At 38.6% G+C, this 16,400-nt stretch overlaps 1 pseudogene; it reads left to right on the top strand.

Moving 5' to 3' along the window:
* Positions 1-610: 610 nt before the first annotated feature.
* On the top strand, positions 611-15,552 carry LOC148191732 (uncharacterized; annotated as a pseudogene).
* The last annotated feature ends 848 nt before the right edge of the window (positions 15,553-16,400 follow it).

A 16,400-nucleotide genomic window follows, 5' to 3' on the forward strand; every position in this document is an offset into this window, starting at 1 on the left:
AGAAAATTTTTAAGTTCATAAAATGTCTGTAAGACACTCCCCTAGAATTAATGAGGAGCCTAAAGATCAATTTTGTTTTCAAACTCTTGTCAATCAACTCAAAGAAATTGAAAGGAAAATAGGGCAAGAAAAGATTCAAAGAGAACTACATAGTGGCATGGTTGAAAATGAGTTGAAACTTTTGAGAGAGGAACAAGTCCAAAATAGGGAGAGAAATTATAGTGGAGAGTCCCAATATGAACAAGAGGCCTTAAGAGTAGGAGAATATTATCAGCAACCCTCTTCATCAAGAAGACACAGGCGGGAATTTGAAAATCCTCCTCCTCCTAAGGAAGTTAATGTGGTATTGCCTCATTTTCATGGGAAAGATAATGTTGAGGCTTACCTAGATTGGGAAATGAAGGTAGAGAAAATTTTTGCTTGCCATCAAGTAGGATAAGAATGAAAATTCTCTCTTGCTACCCTAAGTTTTCAAGGGTATGCAATGTACTGGTGGACTGCTACAGTCCAAGAGAGACTAAGACAGCGACTTCCTCCAATAAAATATTGGAATGAGCTTACAAATGCCCTTCGGAAAAGGCACATACCCTCCTACTACAAAAGAGAACTCATGGATAAGCTCCAAAGATTGCAACAACAGTCTATGTCTGTTGAAGAATACAAACAAAAGATGGAGCTATACATGATGAGGGCAGGAATAACAGAGGGTGAGGAAACTACCTTCGCCAGATTTTTGAGTGGGTTGAAACTTGATATCAGGGATAGGGTTGAACTACTACCTTATAGAGATTTGAATGATCTTGTTCAAATGTGTATAAAGGTAGAACAACAAAATTTGCGAAAAGCTTCTGTTAAAAGATTTCAATCCCCCTTTGAACAGAAGATTGTAAAAGATAAAGAACCCCTCAAACCTCTAGCCAATATAGTTGAAAACCCAAACAGGAATCCTCTTCACACCCTCGCACTAGTGAGATCAAGTGTTTTAAATGTTTGGGTAGGGGTCATATAGCTGCTCAATGTCCTACCAAAAGAACAATCATTTTAAGAGGTAGTGACATATATAGCAGTGAGAGTGAAACCCCTAGTGAAAGTGAGAATGAGCAAGAAAGAGGTAATGAAGAAAAAGTATATCCTTGTGAGGGTCCACTTCTCATGGTGAGAAGGGTGCTTAATAGTCAACCAAGTCCAGAACACTTATCACAAAGGGAGAACATCTTTCACACAAGATGTCAAATTGCAGAAAAATATTGTTCTCTCATTATTGATAGTGGATCTTGCTGTAACTGTTGTAGCACAAGGCTTGTTGAAAAACTGAATCTTACTGTGATACCCCATCCAAAACCTTACAAACTTTATTGGCTTAATGATGAGTCAATATTTTGTTCACTTCACTTAGTTTATTGTACCGAATTTAATTAGGGAATTGTGCTTAAATGTCCAGTATTTTCCCATTTTTCCTAATTGTGCTTAATTTGATCGGAAATTCTTATTTTAACTAATTTGAATTATCTGAGCTAATTATTTACATTATTAATTGCAGGGGAAAATTGTTGGATAATATTTTGGGACATAAGGAGGGCACTATGGTGATTTTAATATTTGGGCTTATTGAAAAGGGGAGTGACCTTCAGAAAAACATTTGGCACCCAACAAGGAGCTTCAAAAAGCAAAAGAGTTGATTCACTTTTAATGGTCACGGCCTGGAACAAGAGGAGAGCTCCAAATGCTTGATTCAATTGGGCTGAAATAGCTGCCACGTCCTTGGGGAGCTGTATGCTTGATTCATTAGAAAGAAGGAGGTGCTCCACGTCCAGAACAGCAACTTGAGGTGACATCCAACAGCTTGGGAGAAAAACCTGGTCCAGCATCACGCCACGGACACGCTCTTTTGGGCTGGAGTTTTCTGAAGATTGAAGTGTTACGGCTGGAAGCACGAGGAGCACGCGGACAACAAAAGCAGCAACGGGTGGTGTCCAGCAAGAAATCGGTCCAGCTGCCAGCAAATTGAAAAGGTGCATCCAGTAGCATGGGTGGCAAAAAGAAGAAGCTGGCACACTCCACGCCCACGGTCCAGCAAGCGGAAGAGGCTTTCACGTCCAGTAGGTTGGATGGCTGAAGGAGGAACATTGGTGCATAAAGAGAAAAGGAGGAGAGCCGCCAGAGAGGGGGGGCTTTTACTTTTGGAGAGAGAAGAATGTAAGAGGGTGGAACGGTGATTGAAGAAGGAGCTCCAGCTGCCAACCTCGGGGGTCTTTTCTTGGAGCGTTTTTCTTGTCTTTCATGAAATAAAAAAAGGCACTATGTTACTGGACAATTTTTGAATGTTGCTTCCAACGGTGATTTTGATTCCAGCGTGAATTCATTTTGCTTTTAATCATGGATAGTGTCCGGTCTCAGTTTTCTTTTTGATGCTTGAATTAGAATTCCATCTAGGTTGCTATTTCATTTTGAAAAGAAGTGTGTGGTATTCCGAAAGCAAGCAGCAGCGGTGATGAATTTCTTTTCTTTGCTGGAATGATAGTAGCTTTTTCTTTTGTTTTAAAGAAATAAGAAGTAGATTAGGTTGGAGTAGATGTTGTCACGTCCAGCAAAGGGGAGAAGCCACATCCAACACTTTCATTTTCATTGCATTTGCCACATCCAATCTCGGTTACATTAAATGTTAAGCCCAAGTTTTTTTTTATTTTATTCCAATTCCACGGTGTTTCAAATAGCTGACTCACTGCACGGTGATGATTCATTTTTAATTGGAGAAAAGAGAGATGTTGATTTTCATTTTAGTAGGTGTACGGTGTAGAACATCATGGAAGTAGAAGGCAAGGTGTATTTTAGTTTGCTGGAAGCTAGCACACGGTCACATCAAGTGATACAAGAAGGTCTAACACCATAGGACCCATCACAAGAGGAATGGCCAAAAAGCTCCAAGATGAATATTCTCCTCAAGGTCAAGTACTATTTGCTATCTTTGGATGGAAAATTGGAGAACAAGAAGATATGCCAAATCTGCCAAAACATGGAGAAGGGTAAAAAGGACATTTCTATACAAAAGGGGTGTACTTATCCTTCTATGGGGCTGAATGAGTAATTGTTTTTCTTCACATAAAACTTGATTTTCACGTGTTTTAGACACTATACATGTAGCACATGGGTTCAGATCTGCCACGTGAAAGTTGAGTGCTTAGAGCCTTGAGATTAATCTATAAAATCTCATAGGAAAAGCTGGTAAATCACTTTTGGATTGTATTACAGAATTTCTGCTGAAATGCATAGCAAATTCCTTCTCCAAGAGTCACTTCTTAGCTTGATTTCCATTGCAACTTCCTTCCACTCTAGGAAGCCTTCTGAGTTGTGAATCACCTCTCCAAGCTAGCCTCCATATCCATTCACCTTAAACTCCAAACATCCGCTGCTTCACATCCAAAACTCTTCATCAATCTGCTCACAAAACTCCAAGTCTGCAGCTGCCCATGCTACTGTTCCATTGGTTTCCGCAAGCTGTTCAAGCCTCCCTGCACCTCCAATCTCACGGATCTGCTTCTCCACATCTCCTAGGATGTATCAAGTGGTATTCAGAGCAAGGTTCTAACTAGAACCGTGAGATAAGTCCAGATTTTCTTCAATTTATCTGCTGTCAAAAAATTTCCTGGTTGTCTTGCTGTTTTCTGAAAAATTCTGCAATGTTTCATCAATCATTGCTTTGTTTAGGATCTACTCTTAATTTCATTGGCTACTAGCTGTCGTTGTTTGAGTTTTCCTTCATTTTATTCGGCTGTTATTAATTGTTTGAGTCTATTTTACCATTTAAACATCATTTCTGTTTTTGTCTTAAGTCTTGTTAGTTACTTTGCTGTTTTGTTATCAAATCTGGTTTTTCTACCAAGTTTTACCAAAAATCTGAGTTGTTTGAATGTGGCTACACCAAGTAAGAGCAATGAATACTTCAGAAATGAGCTCAGGTGTTTAGATCTATCATTCAAACTCAAAATCTGTGCAGTTTTTTTTTTTAAAATCCTGACAGCATTTCAGTTCTGTTTTTGTGCTGCATTGCCACTGTTTTTATGGTCATTTACTGTTCTATTGAACAGCAGTTGGTTGATCCATTGTCTGAACCATTTGGAAGATGAAATGAGTTGATTCCAAATAGTTTATCATGTGGCAAGAGTGTCCAAGCATTTGGCCGAGATGCATGAGTTTCCTTGAGTCAATTTTGCTTAATTGTGTGTGGTTAGTATTAGATCATTGCTAATCATCATCAACACTGAATTTCTGCATTTGTGCAAATTTCAAATACCATTTCTAACTCCTCCTTGCTGTTTTCAAGTCAGAATTACTTTTGAATCAAAATTTGACCATGCTAGTTGGTAAATTTAGCTGAAATATGGTACTGCAGTAGTGATTTTCTGTTTTATATAGTTTTGATGTATCCAATTAGTTCCAACAAGTCATAAATCATCATCAAAACATGTTTGAATCATTGGAAAATAACTAGGTGCAGTACTGTTCATTTGGTCTATTTTTCTGCATTGAAAAAAATTGACTCTGCTGCAATACTGTGCTGGTTTTTCTGTCAAATTCTGCACTACATTACTTTGTTTGATTCATCATTTTTAGATGCAGTAAAAGCCATGGTCCATTTAAAATATTAAGATAACAATTCAAAAGAGATATTACAAATGTTAAAAGGCACTTAGGACCATTGCATCATCAGTTTCGAAGTTTGAATTGTATAAAAATCTGGTGCAGAAATCTGGTGCAAAAATCTGGTGCAACTCATTCAGGCATTTCATCAAACAGTTTTGTCAATTTTCAATGCATAGCCAATTCGTGTGTGATTCTGATTTAAAGTCTTTTATTGCGTTTTAATTCTGTTCTAGAGCCATTCCTAAGATCATTTTGATGTGCCACCGTGATTGATAGCCACTTAATTGCTTGCTTTCTGAATTTTGAACACTCTACACACCATCTGTTTGACAAAAGTCCTGGTGTTGCTGTCACTTGGATGTGATTTTGCTGGCAATTGTGGTGGTAGTTTCTGTGACTAATTGGTTTATTGGATAGGTGAACTATAACTCAAATGGCTCACTGCAAGTGGAAGCATCAAAGGAAGTTCAATTGGTGAAGAAAAGTGAATGAAGTTGAACCTTGAAGAAGGAAAAACCGTGACTGCAGCAGCATTTTATACTGCAGAAAATTAATTTCTTGGTTTAGGCACCTTGCAGCTGAGAGAATTGTTTGGAATCCAGTAGATTCAAGTTCTTTGAGAGCAACCAAAGCTGCATACATTGTCCCTTAGCCTATTTTTAACTTTTCCTTTCCAATTTACCAAATTTCTTTGTAACTTCCATTGTTTTTCTTTGGTTGTAAGTTCCAAATCCAAGCAAGTGAGGTGCTAGAGTTCACAAGTGCTCTTCCCTCATTTGTAACTAGACTCAAAGAAGTCTCACAACCTAAAATTGAGTAGTCGGTGAGTGTGTCTTAGATCCAAAGTCTAAGCCTCACCTAGGAGACCTCACTTTAATGGTTTTTCCAATTTTCGACTAGATAACATATATCTTGTGCGAATAGGAAGCTCTCTTAGGGGTCCGAATTTAGAGTTTAGGTTGTGTCCTTCCTTTGCTTTGTGTTTTTCTTTGTTGTCTTTAAGACTTAAGTGGATTTAAGAGTGATTTTGATCTAAGGACTCTAGTAAGTAGCAAGAAGCATATTTGGCAAGGAAAAGGCTTGGTACTTAAGCATTCCTAGTGAATCACCTCCCTTACCTGGAATATTGCTTCAAGTGAAAATCTCTAGTCTTTACTTCAAGAATAACATTTAAGTCCATCATAATGTCTAGAAGGCATTCTCCTAGGATTAGTGATAGTGAAAAAGAACATTTTTCTCTTCAAACTTTAGTTAATGAATTCAAGGAAATGAGAAGAGAAATGAATGAAGAGAAAGCCAATAGAGAGCTTCAAAATGCTGTTATTCAAGATGAGTTGAGAATGATAAGGAAAAGCAAGTCTAGGGGAAGTCAGAGTGAAAACTCTCAAGAGGGAGGGATGTCTTTGAGTCTGGGTGATTATTACCCTCATCAGCCTTCTACTTCTAGGAGGCATAGGAGAAATTCTCATGCACCCCCACCCCCTAAAGAAGTCAATGTTGTGTTGCCTCACTTCCATGGGAAGGACAATGTAGAGGCTTATCTTGATTGGGAGATGAAGGTGGAACAATTGTTTGAATGCCACCAAGTGAGTGAAGAGAGGAAGGTCTCTCTAGCTACCCTAAGCTTTCAAGGGTATGCAATGTATTGGTGGACTGCCTTGGTCCAAGAGAGGCTTAGACATCAAGCCCCTCCCATCCACTATTGGAATGATCTCAAGTCTGCCCTTAGGAGGAGACACATTCCCTCCTACTACAATAGAGAACTCATGGATAAACTCCAAAGGTTACAACAAAGGTCTATGACAGTTGAGGAATATAGACAAAAGATGGAGTTGTATATGATGAGGGCAGGCATAGTAGAAGGTCCATAAACTACTTTAGCTAGATTTTTAAGTGGGCTCAATTTTGACATAAGAGATAGGGTTGAACTTCTACCTTATAGAGATTTGAATGATCTTGTTCAAATGCGTATAAAGGTAGAACAACAAAACTTGAGAAAATCTTCTTCTAAAAGAATTCAAGTTCAACCTACTTTTGAAAAGAAAATTTTTAAAGAAAAAGAGCCATTTAAACCTCTAGCCAAAATAGAAGAGAGACCCAAGAAAGAGACACCCTCACACACAAGAACAAGTGAAATCAAATGCTTCAAATGTCTAGGAAGGGGTCATGTAGCTACTCAATGTCCTACAAAAAGAAACATTATTTTGAAAGGCAAGGACATTTATAGTAGTGAAAGTGACACCCCAACTAGTACAAGTGAGAGTGAGGAAGAAGAGAGGGAAGAGGAAATATATGCTGATGATGGACAACTTCTCATGGTGAGAAGGATACTTAGCAACCAACCAAGTCTGGAACATATATCACAAAGAGAGAACATCTTTCACACAAGATGTAAAATTCAAGAAAATCATTGTTCTCTCATTGTTGATAGTGGGTCTTGTTGCAATTGTTGTAGCACAAGGTTGGTTGAGAAGTTGAAACTTGATATTATGCCCCATCCAAAACCTTATAAACTTCATTGGCTAAATGAAGATGGGGATATAATAGTCAAGAATCAAGTGAAGTTGGCATTTTCCATTGGGAACTTCAAAGATGAAGTTTTATGTGATATAGTTCCCATGGAAGCATGTCATGTGTTATTGGGGAGACCATGGCAATTTGATCATCAAACTATCCATCATGGTCTAACCAATACCATCACTATCCATCAAAAGGACAAGAAGTTTGTGCTTCATCCTTTGACTCCTACCCAAGTGGCTAAGGATCAAGCACAAATGAAGATTTTAAGAAAGCAAGAACATGATCAAAAGAAAAAGTCAAAAAGAAAGGGAGGTATAGAAACAAGTGTGCCACCTAAGGTCACTCAACATGAAGTCCTTTTAAACAAAAAGACTTTAATCAATATACTTCAAGTTGAGCAACCTTCATATCTTCTTCTTTGTCAAGGGACACTTACATGCACATCTAGTGATTCAAAGACTTCAACTCCTTCTCCATCCATTCAAAAACTTTTGAAAGAATTTGATGATCTATTCCCACAAGAAATTCCAAAAGGGCTTCCACCCATAAGAGGAATTGAACATCAAATTGATTTCATTCCAGGGGCAGTTCTTCCTAATAGGCCAGCCTATAGGACCAATCCCCAAGAAACTAAGGAGATTGAGACACAAGTCCAAGAGTTGCTAGATAAAGGCTTAGTTCAAAAGAGTCTAAGTCCCTGTGCTGTACCAGTGTTACTTGTACCAAAAAAAGATGGGAAGTGGCGCATGTGTTGTGATTGTAGAGCTATCAACAACATCACAATCAAGTATAGACATCCCATTCCTAGGCTTGATGATATGTTGGATGAATTGCATGGAGCACAAATATTTTCAAAGGTAGATTTAAAAAGTGGCTATCACCAAATAAGAATTAAGGAAGGTGATGAATGGAAAACTGCCTTTAAGACCAAGTTTGGATTATATGAATGGCTAGTTATGCCTTTTGGTCTTACAAATGCTCCAAGCACATTCATGAGACTTATGAATCATGTCCTTAGGGATTGCATTGGGAAGTTTGTAGTTGTTTACTTTGATGACATCTTGGTATATAGTCAAAATTTGCAAACTCATGAAAAACATTTGAGAGTTGTTTTAACAATTCTTAGAACACACAAATTGTTTGCAAACTTTGACAAGTGTACCTTTTGTGTTGATAGTGTCATATTTCTTGGATTTGTGGTCACCAAAAATGGGGTTCATGTGGACCCAGAAAAAATAAAGGCCATCCAAGATTGGCCTCCTCCAAAGAATGTAGGAGAAGTAAGGAGCTTCCATGGGTTGGCAAGCTTTTACAGAAGATTTGTTCCTAACTTCTCTAGTCTTGCTTCACCCCTCAATGAGTTGGTGAAAAAAGATGTTACATTCCATTGGGGGGATAAACAACAAAAAGCTTTTGAGCTACTCAAAGAGAAGCTCACACAAGCACCCATTCTAGCTTTGCCAAATTTTTCCAAAACTTTTGAGCTAGAATGTGATGCTTCAGGATTTGGCATAGGTGCAGTATTATTACAAGAAGGACACCCAATTGCATACTTTAGTGAAAAACTTCATGGTGCCTCTTGTAATTATCCCACCTATGACAAAGAACTCTATGCACTTGTGAGGGCTCTTCAAACTTGGGAACATTACCTTGTTGCCAAGGAGTTTATCATTCATAGTGATCATGAATCACTTAAGTATTTGAAGAGTCAACACAAGTTACAAAAGAGGCATGCTAAGTGGTTGGAATTCATTGAACAATTCACTTATGTTATTAAATACAAGAAAGGAAAATCCAATGTGGTGGCTGATGCTTTGTCAAGAAAAATTAATCTATTAGCTACATTGGGAGCTCAAATTCTTGGATTTAATAACATTCTTGAATTATATTCACAAGATCTTGATTTTGCTCATATCTATGAGGAATGTCTCAATAAGCCTCAAGGAGGATTCTATGTGAAAGAGGGGTATCTTTTTAAAGAAGGAAAAATTTGCATTCCCCAAGGTTCACATAGAAAACTCCTTGTTAAAGAGACACATGAGGGAGGATTAATGGGACATTTTGGGGTAGAAAAGACCCTTGGCATGTTGAAAGAAAAATTCTTTTGGCCTCACATGAGAAGGGATGTTCAAAGGCATTGCTTTAAGTGTATAACTTGTTTAGAAGCTAAATCTAAATCAATGCCTCATGGACTTTATACTCCTTTGAATGTTGCTTCCACCCCTTGGGAAGAGATAAGTATGGATTTTGTGTTAGGTCTTCCCAAAACTTCTAGGGGTTTTGATTCTATCTTTGTGGTGGTAGATAGGTTTAGCAAAATGGCTCATTTTATACCTTGCCACAAAGTAGATGATGCAAGCAACATTGCAAAGTTATTCTTTAGAGATGTGGTTAAACTTCATGGTCTACCTAAGGTAATAGTTTCGGATAGAGATACAAAATTTCTTAGTCACTTTTGGAGGACCTTATGGTCTAGATTAGGGACTAAGTTATCTTTTTCTACTACTTGCCATCCTCAAACAGATGGTCAAACTGAGGTAGTAAATAGATCTCTTTCCACTTTACTAAGGGTAGTTCTAAAAGGTAATCACAAATCTTGGGATGAGTATCTTCCTCATGTTGAGTTTGCCTACAATAGAGTAGTTCATGGAACTACTAAATTGTCTCCTTTTGAAGTTGTTTATGGTTTTAATCCTTTGACACCCATGGATTTAATACCCCTTCCAAATTCTATTGATTTTGTTCATCAAGATGGGGTATCTAAATCTAAATTTATTAAAGATTTACATCAAAGGGTTAAAATTCAAATTCAACAACAAAATGAGAAATATGCCAAGAAACATAATAAGGGCAAGAAAGAGTTAATCTTCAATGAAGGAGATTTAGTTTGGATTCATCTTATAAAGGAAAGATTTCCTCAACTAAGAAAGTCCAAACTCAATCCTAGAGGAGATGGACCCTTTAGAGTGATCAGGAGGATTAATAACAATGCATATCAACTTGATCTTCCTTCTGAATATGGTGTTCATGCTACCTTCAATGTATCTGATCTTAAACCTTTTGCAGGATTTGATAGTGAAGATGAAGATCTTTTGGATTTGAGGGCAAATCCTTCTCAAGAGGGAGGGGATGATACAAGAAGGTCTAACACCATAGGACCCATCACAAGAGGAATGGCCAAAAAGCTCCAAGATGAATATTCTCCTCAAGGTCAAGTACTATTTGCTATCTTTGGATGGAAAATTGGAGAACAAGAAGATATGCCAAATCTGCCAAAACATGGAGAAGGGTAAAAAGGACATTTCAATACAAAAGGGGTGTACTTATCCTTCTATGGGGCTGCATGAGTAATTGTTTTTCTTCACATAAAACTTGATTTTCACGTGTTTTAGACGCTATACATGTAGCACATGGGTTCAGATCTACCACGTGAAAGTTGAGTGCTTAGAGCCTTGAGATTAATCTATAGAATCTCATAGGAAAAGCTGGTAAATCACTTTTGGATTGTATTACAGAATTTCTGCTGAAATGCATAGCAAATTCCTTCTCCAAGAGTCACTTCTTAGCTTGATTTCCATTGCAACTTCCTTCCACTCTAGGAAGCCTTCTGAGTTGTGAATCACCTCTCCAAGCTAGCCTCCATATCCATTCACCTTAAACTCCAAACATCCGCTGCTTCACATCTAAAACTCTTCATCAATCTGCTCACAAAACTCCAAGTCTGCAGCTGCCCATGCTACTGTTCCATTGGTTTCCGCAAGCTGTTCAAGCCTCCCTGCACCTCCAATCTCACGGATCTGCTTCTCCACATCTCCTAGGATGTATCATCAAGGGAGTTAGTTTTCTTTTAAATTAGGGAGAGGTGTTGTCACGGGAAGGCCACGGAGAAAGGCTACCCCACTTTAATTTTCTTTGGATAAACATTTTGAAGATTTATTTACTTTGAGAAATGATGAAGTACATTATCTTTGCTGGAATGGTGAGCACGTTAACCAATTGCTTGAGTATGAGAAGTAGATTACGTTCCAGCAGTAGTGGTGTCACGGCTTTTAAGGGCTTATCAGTTTTATTTTCATTTTGGAAGCTCGACATGTCACGGCTAGAGAGGACTTTTAGAAGCATTTGCAATTTCAAACCCTTTTGGTAGATGCACATGGGTCACGGTTAATGGTAGAGAAAAATTTATTTTCTTTTATTTCTTTTGCCTAAGAATGGTTTACATTATAGGTTGAATTGATTTTCTTCTTTTTGATGGTGAATTGTGTTTGGATATTTATCTGTTGCAATGTTCACTTTAATGCTTTCAATTCTAGTTACGGTTTTATTTAATTTCCAGTTTAATTTAATTTTTTTTCGTATCAAAACAAAATTTCCAAAACCCCTCCCCCCCACTTCTCGTTTGACCTGATTTTCGAACCACATATTGGTCCTTGAGAGACGACCTAGGAGTCACTTCCTAGAACTATACTGCATTCTTTTATGCACAACTTTTGTTGGGAGGTGCGACCCTCTCATCAAAATGGCGCCGTTGCCGGGGACCAATGGTTCGGTCTTAGGTTTTTGTTGTGTTTGTGTGTGTTGTGTTTTGTCTTGTGTTGTGATGTGATGTGATGTGATGTGATGTGATGTTCTGTTTTGTGTGTGCGTGTTGCATGTATAAATGTGTTGTGTTTTATTTGTTTCGTGATTTTTAGTATTCTTCTTTCACCATGTCTACCTATTTTGATTTTGTGAATACTGCTTATTCTGCCAGTGCCTCTGATTATGATTCTCCTTCTGCATGTTACTTTGATTGTGATTCATATTCTGCTGATTTGTATGTTGAGAGCAATATGGCTCATCCTCCGACTTCTGAGAGTTCTCTTTGGGAACCGGTTCCACCTACTGAGGATGATGTTCATTGCGTTCTCAAGACTGGACTGATACATTTGTTGCCTAAGTTTCATGGTTTTGCAGGTGAATGCCCACACAGACATTTGGAGGAATTCCACAGCATTTGCTCTTCAATGAAGCCTCCACATGTACCGGTTGATCACATGTTCTTAAGGGCATTCCCACATTCATTACAAGAAGCAGCAAGGGATTGGCTGTATTGTCTTCCTCCAGGGTCTATCACTTCTTGGGAAGATCTTAAGCATATGTTCTTGGATGAATTCTTCCCCGCTCAGTATGGTTACAGCAACGGTCCTGGATGGAATGACCCTAGTTTGGGATGGTATGATGCTCCACAGCAATATCAGGAAGCACCATCTCAGAATGCTTGTATGCCTCCGCCAGTCCAGCAACAACAACAGCTGCAACTTTATGAGTCTGCCCAGATAGCTCCTCAACCTTCTACTTCTGAGCTTACATTGCAGGAGTTGTTGGAGCAGATGACCATGCAGAACCTTCAGTTTCAGCAAGAGAACAGAGCACACCTTCAATGTTTGAGCAATCAGATAGGGCAGATGACCACTCAACTCAATCAGGAACAGTCTCAAGATTTAGAGGAATCACCATTTCAGACTGTTCTAATTCCTGATGATGATAGTGGCATCAACATAGAAGATGGGGAGAAGAGTCATGAGCTTATTGTTGCGCCACCTACTTTCCCATCGCCCTATGGCCCCACTCTTGCACCTGAGGAGACCGAGAAAGATTTTGAGGACCAGGCAGATATGAGCAACATTTTTGAATCAGGTAGACAATTTTCATCTTCCACCACTTTTCCAATCTTTAGGGAAGTGGAGGAAAACATACCTAATTTTGACTATGCTGTCCATGATTATGATGTTGATGGGTATGTTATTGATGATTATATTGTTGATGAGAATGCTTTTAATTTTCCCTCTCTGCATGATGAGAAACCACTTTTGCCATCATATCTGAATACTTCTCATCCATGCACTGAACATGAATCTGAGTCTGTGGTTGATAATGTTTCTGAAATTGAAATTGATTCATGTTCTGAAGATGTATCTGAGGTTCAGCCTGTCACACTGGGATTGGGTGTTATACCCCTGCATGAAATTTCTACAGAGCCACATTGCACTAACCCTATTGCAGGAGGTACAAATGAATTTGATCAACAAACACCCACAGTGGACAACAAAGGTGCTGACACTGACAAAAGCTTCAAGATCAATAGGCACCTGCTGAACCCACTCATCAACAATCACTTCTTCTTAGATCCAGCTGTGGAAGACATTTCCCTGCTTGATCAAATCTGGAGGATGAAGCAATTCTTCCTCAAAACTTTCTTGCTGGATACTGTGGTGGAAGACATCTCCTTGAAAGTCCAAAATTGGCAACTGCCACCATGACCAGGGGAGTTTTCTTTCTCTCTTCTCCCCCTTTTCCTCACTTTATTGCACTTTGTCGATATCTGATGACTGTTCTGATTGTTTGATCTGCTGATTGTGACACATTGAGGACACTGTGTAGTTTAAGTGTGGTCTATTGGGGGAGATTTTTATTTGTCTTTGTTAGTTTTTGTTTTCTTGGTTAAATTTTTTCTTTTCTAGGTTATTTTTGTCGTGTCTTGTGTACAGTTTTACATGTTTCTCTTGATTTCTGAACTTTGTTTAGGTTGTAGATGTGTCTTTCACTTCATTGATACTCTGATTTGTTTGAAATCCTTGCTTTTCTCTTCTTGGAAGATGATTATGATGTTTGAGAGGTTGATTTGATTGTGACAATTACCCTGTGTGAGATTTGAGCCACTTTATGTTCTTTCTTGTGTGTGATACGTCTCTTGATTGCTTGCGCATATGTCTTGGCCTGACTCTTGTTGATAATTCTTGATTGATATGCATGTTTGGAAGTGATAAAGGCAGTTTTGTTTTTTTTGAGCCTCTCTAGCCAAATAAGCCTACCTTGTTCTAAACCTTTGATAACCCCTTTTGAGCCTATATTTTCCCTATTTCTTGTTTTGAAGCTCATACACTAGCCCTAAGTGAAAAACCAATATTACCTTAACCTTAGGGAATTTTGGAGCTTTGGAAGTGTTTTGGGAACAAGTGTGGTCTCCTTGGGGTTTCTGATAAATTGGCTAGTTGGTTCCTCTTCTTGTTTTGTTTTTAGAAATATGATTTATATCTTGTGTCTTATAGTTGTGTGCTAAAGAGAGAAAAGAAAAGAGATAGGATGGAAAAAAAAATGAGAAAAATAAAAAAATTTGTGAATAATGGAGTCAAGAAGAGGATGGAATTAGAGGTCGTGGGTGTGTTTGAATGTGTTTACACTTGTTCCCCATTGCTCATCTATTCCTTATGGTTTGTAGCTTCTTATCCAGATATATCCTCCCTTGTCCTTGGCCCCATTACAACCATGAAAAGACCTTTTGATTTGAACATGCATATGTTTTGAGTGTTGATATTAGAGGCTTGCCAAGTCTGTTGTTGCTTGCTTTCTTGAGTGCATTGAGTTGAAATTCGTTACCTTAGACACTTGAGAGAAACACTGATATTGCATCTGTGAGGTTCTGTTGCTTTTGATTCACCTCTTGAGCTTATTGATCATTTTGCCATGTCTTGAATTGCTTGGATGATTTCATGAGTATCTGCTTTCTTCGATTTTGTGTCTGATATTGTCTACTTCTTTTCTCTGTCCAGATTTATTGAGGACTGTGTAAATTCTGTTTGTTTCCTTGCGAGTCTTTGTTTTCTGTGTGCTAAGTTTGTGTCATACCCTGGATGTCCTTTGAACTATTCCCTGATCTGCGTCTTGATTTTGCCCAGGAGTGCAAAAGACAAAGTGTGGTCTATTTTGATGAGTCAATATTTTGTTCACTTCACTTAGTTTATTGTACCGAATTTAATTAGGGAATTGTGCTTAAATGTCCAGTATTTTCCCATTTTTCCTAATTGTGCTTAATTTGATCGGAAATTCTTATTTTAACTAATTTGAATTATCTGAGCTAATTATTTACATTATTAATTGCAGGGGAAAATTGTTGGATAATATTTTGGGACATAAGGAGGGCACTATGGTGATTTTAATATTTGGGCTTATTGAAAAGGGGAGTGACCTTCAGAAAAACATTTGGCACCCAACAAGGAGCTTCAAAAAGCAAAAGAGTTGATTCACTTTTAATGGTCACGGCCTGGAACAAGAGGAGAGCTCCAAATGCTTGATTCAATTGGGTTGAAATAGCTGCCACGTCCTTGGGGAGCTGTATGCTTGATTCATTAGAAAGAAGGAGGTGCTCCACGTCCAGAACAACAACTTGAGGTGACATCCAGCAGCTTGGGAGAAAAACCTGGTCCAGCATCACGCCACGGACACGCTCTTTTGGGCTGGAGTTTTCTGAAGATTGAAGTGTTACGGTTGGAAGCACGAGGAGCACGCGGACAACAAAAGCAGCAACGGGTGGTGTCCAACAAGAAATCGGTCCAGCTGCCAGCAAATTGAAAAGGTGCATCCAGTAGCATGGGTGGCAAAAAGAAGAAGCTGGCACACTCCACGCCCACGGTCCAGCAAGCGGAAGAGGCTTTCACGTCCAGTAGGTTGGATGGCTGAAGGAGGAACATTGGTGCATAAAGAGAAAAGGAGGAGAGCCGCCAGAGAGGGGGGGCTTTTACTTTTGGAGAGAGAAGAATGTAAGAGGGTGGAACGGTGATTGAAGAAGGAGCTCCAGCTGCCAACCTCGGGGGTCTTTGCTTGGAGCGTTTTTCTTGTCTTTCATGAAATAAAAAAAGGCACTATGTTACTGGACAATTTTTGAATGTTGCTTCCAACGGTGATTTTGATTCCAGCGTGAATTCATTTTGCTTTTAATCATGGATAGTGTCCGGTCTCAGTTTTCTTTTTGATGCTTGAATTAGAATTCCATCTAGGTTGCTATTTCATTTTGAAAAGAAGTGTGTGGTATTCCGAAAGCAAGCAGCAACGGTGATGAATTTCTTTTCTTTGATGGAATGATAGTAGCTTTTTCTTTTGTTTTAAAGAAATAAGAAGTAGATTAGGTTGGAGTAGATGTTGTCACGTCCAGCAAAGGGGAGAAGCCACATCCAACATTTTCATTTTCATTGCATTTGCCACATCCAATCTCGGTTACATTAAATGTTAAGCCCAAGTTTTTTTTTATTTTATTCCAATTCCACGGTGTTTCAAATAGCTGACTCACTGCACGGTGATGATTCATTTTTAATTGGAGAAAAGAGAGATGTTGATTTTCATTTTAGTAGGTGTACGGTGTAGAACATCATGGAAGTAGAAGGCAAGGTGTATTTTAGTTTGCTGGAAGCTAGCACACGGTC

This window comes from Vigna umbellata, chromosome 10, assembly GCF_029865625.1.
Source record: "Vigna umbellata cultivar VRB3 chromosome 10, Vumbellata_1.0, whole genome shotgun sequence".
NCBI classification, from domain to species: Eukaryota; Viridiplantae; Streptophyta; class Magnoliopsida; order Fabales; family Fabaceae; genus Vigna; species Vigna umbellata.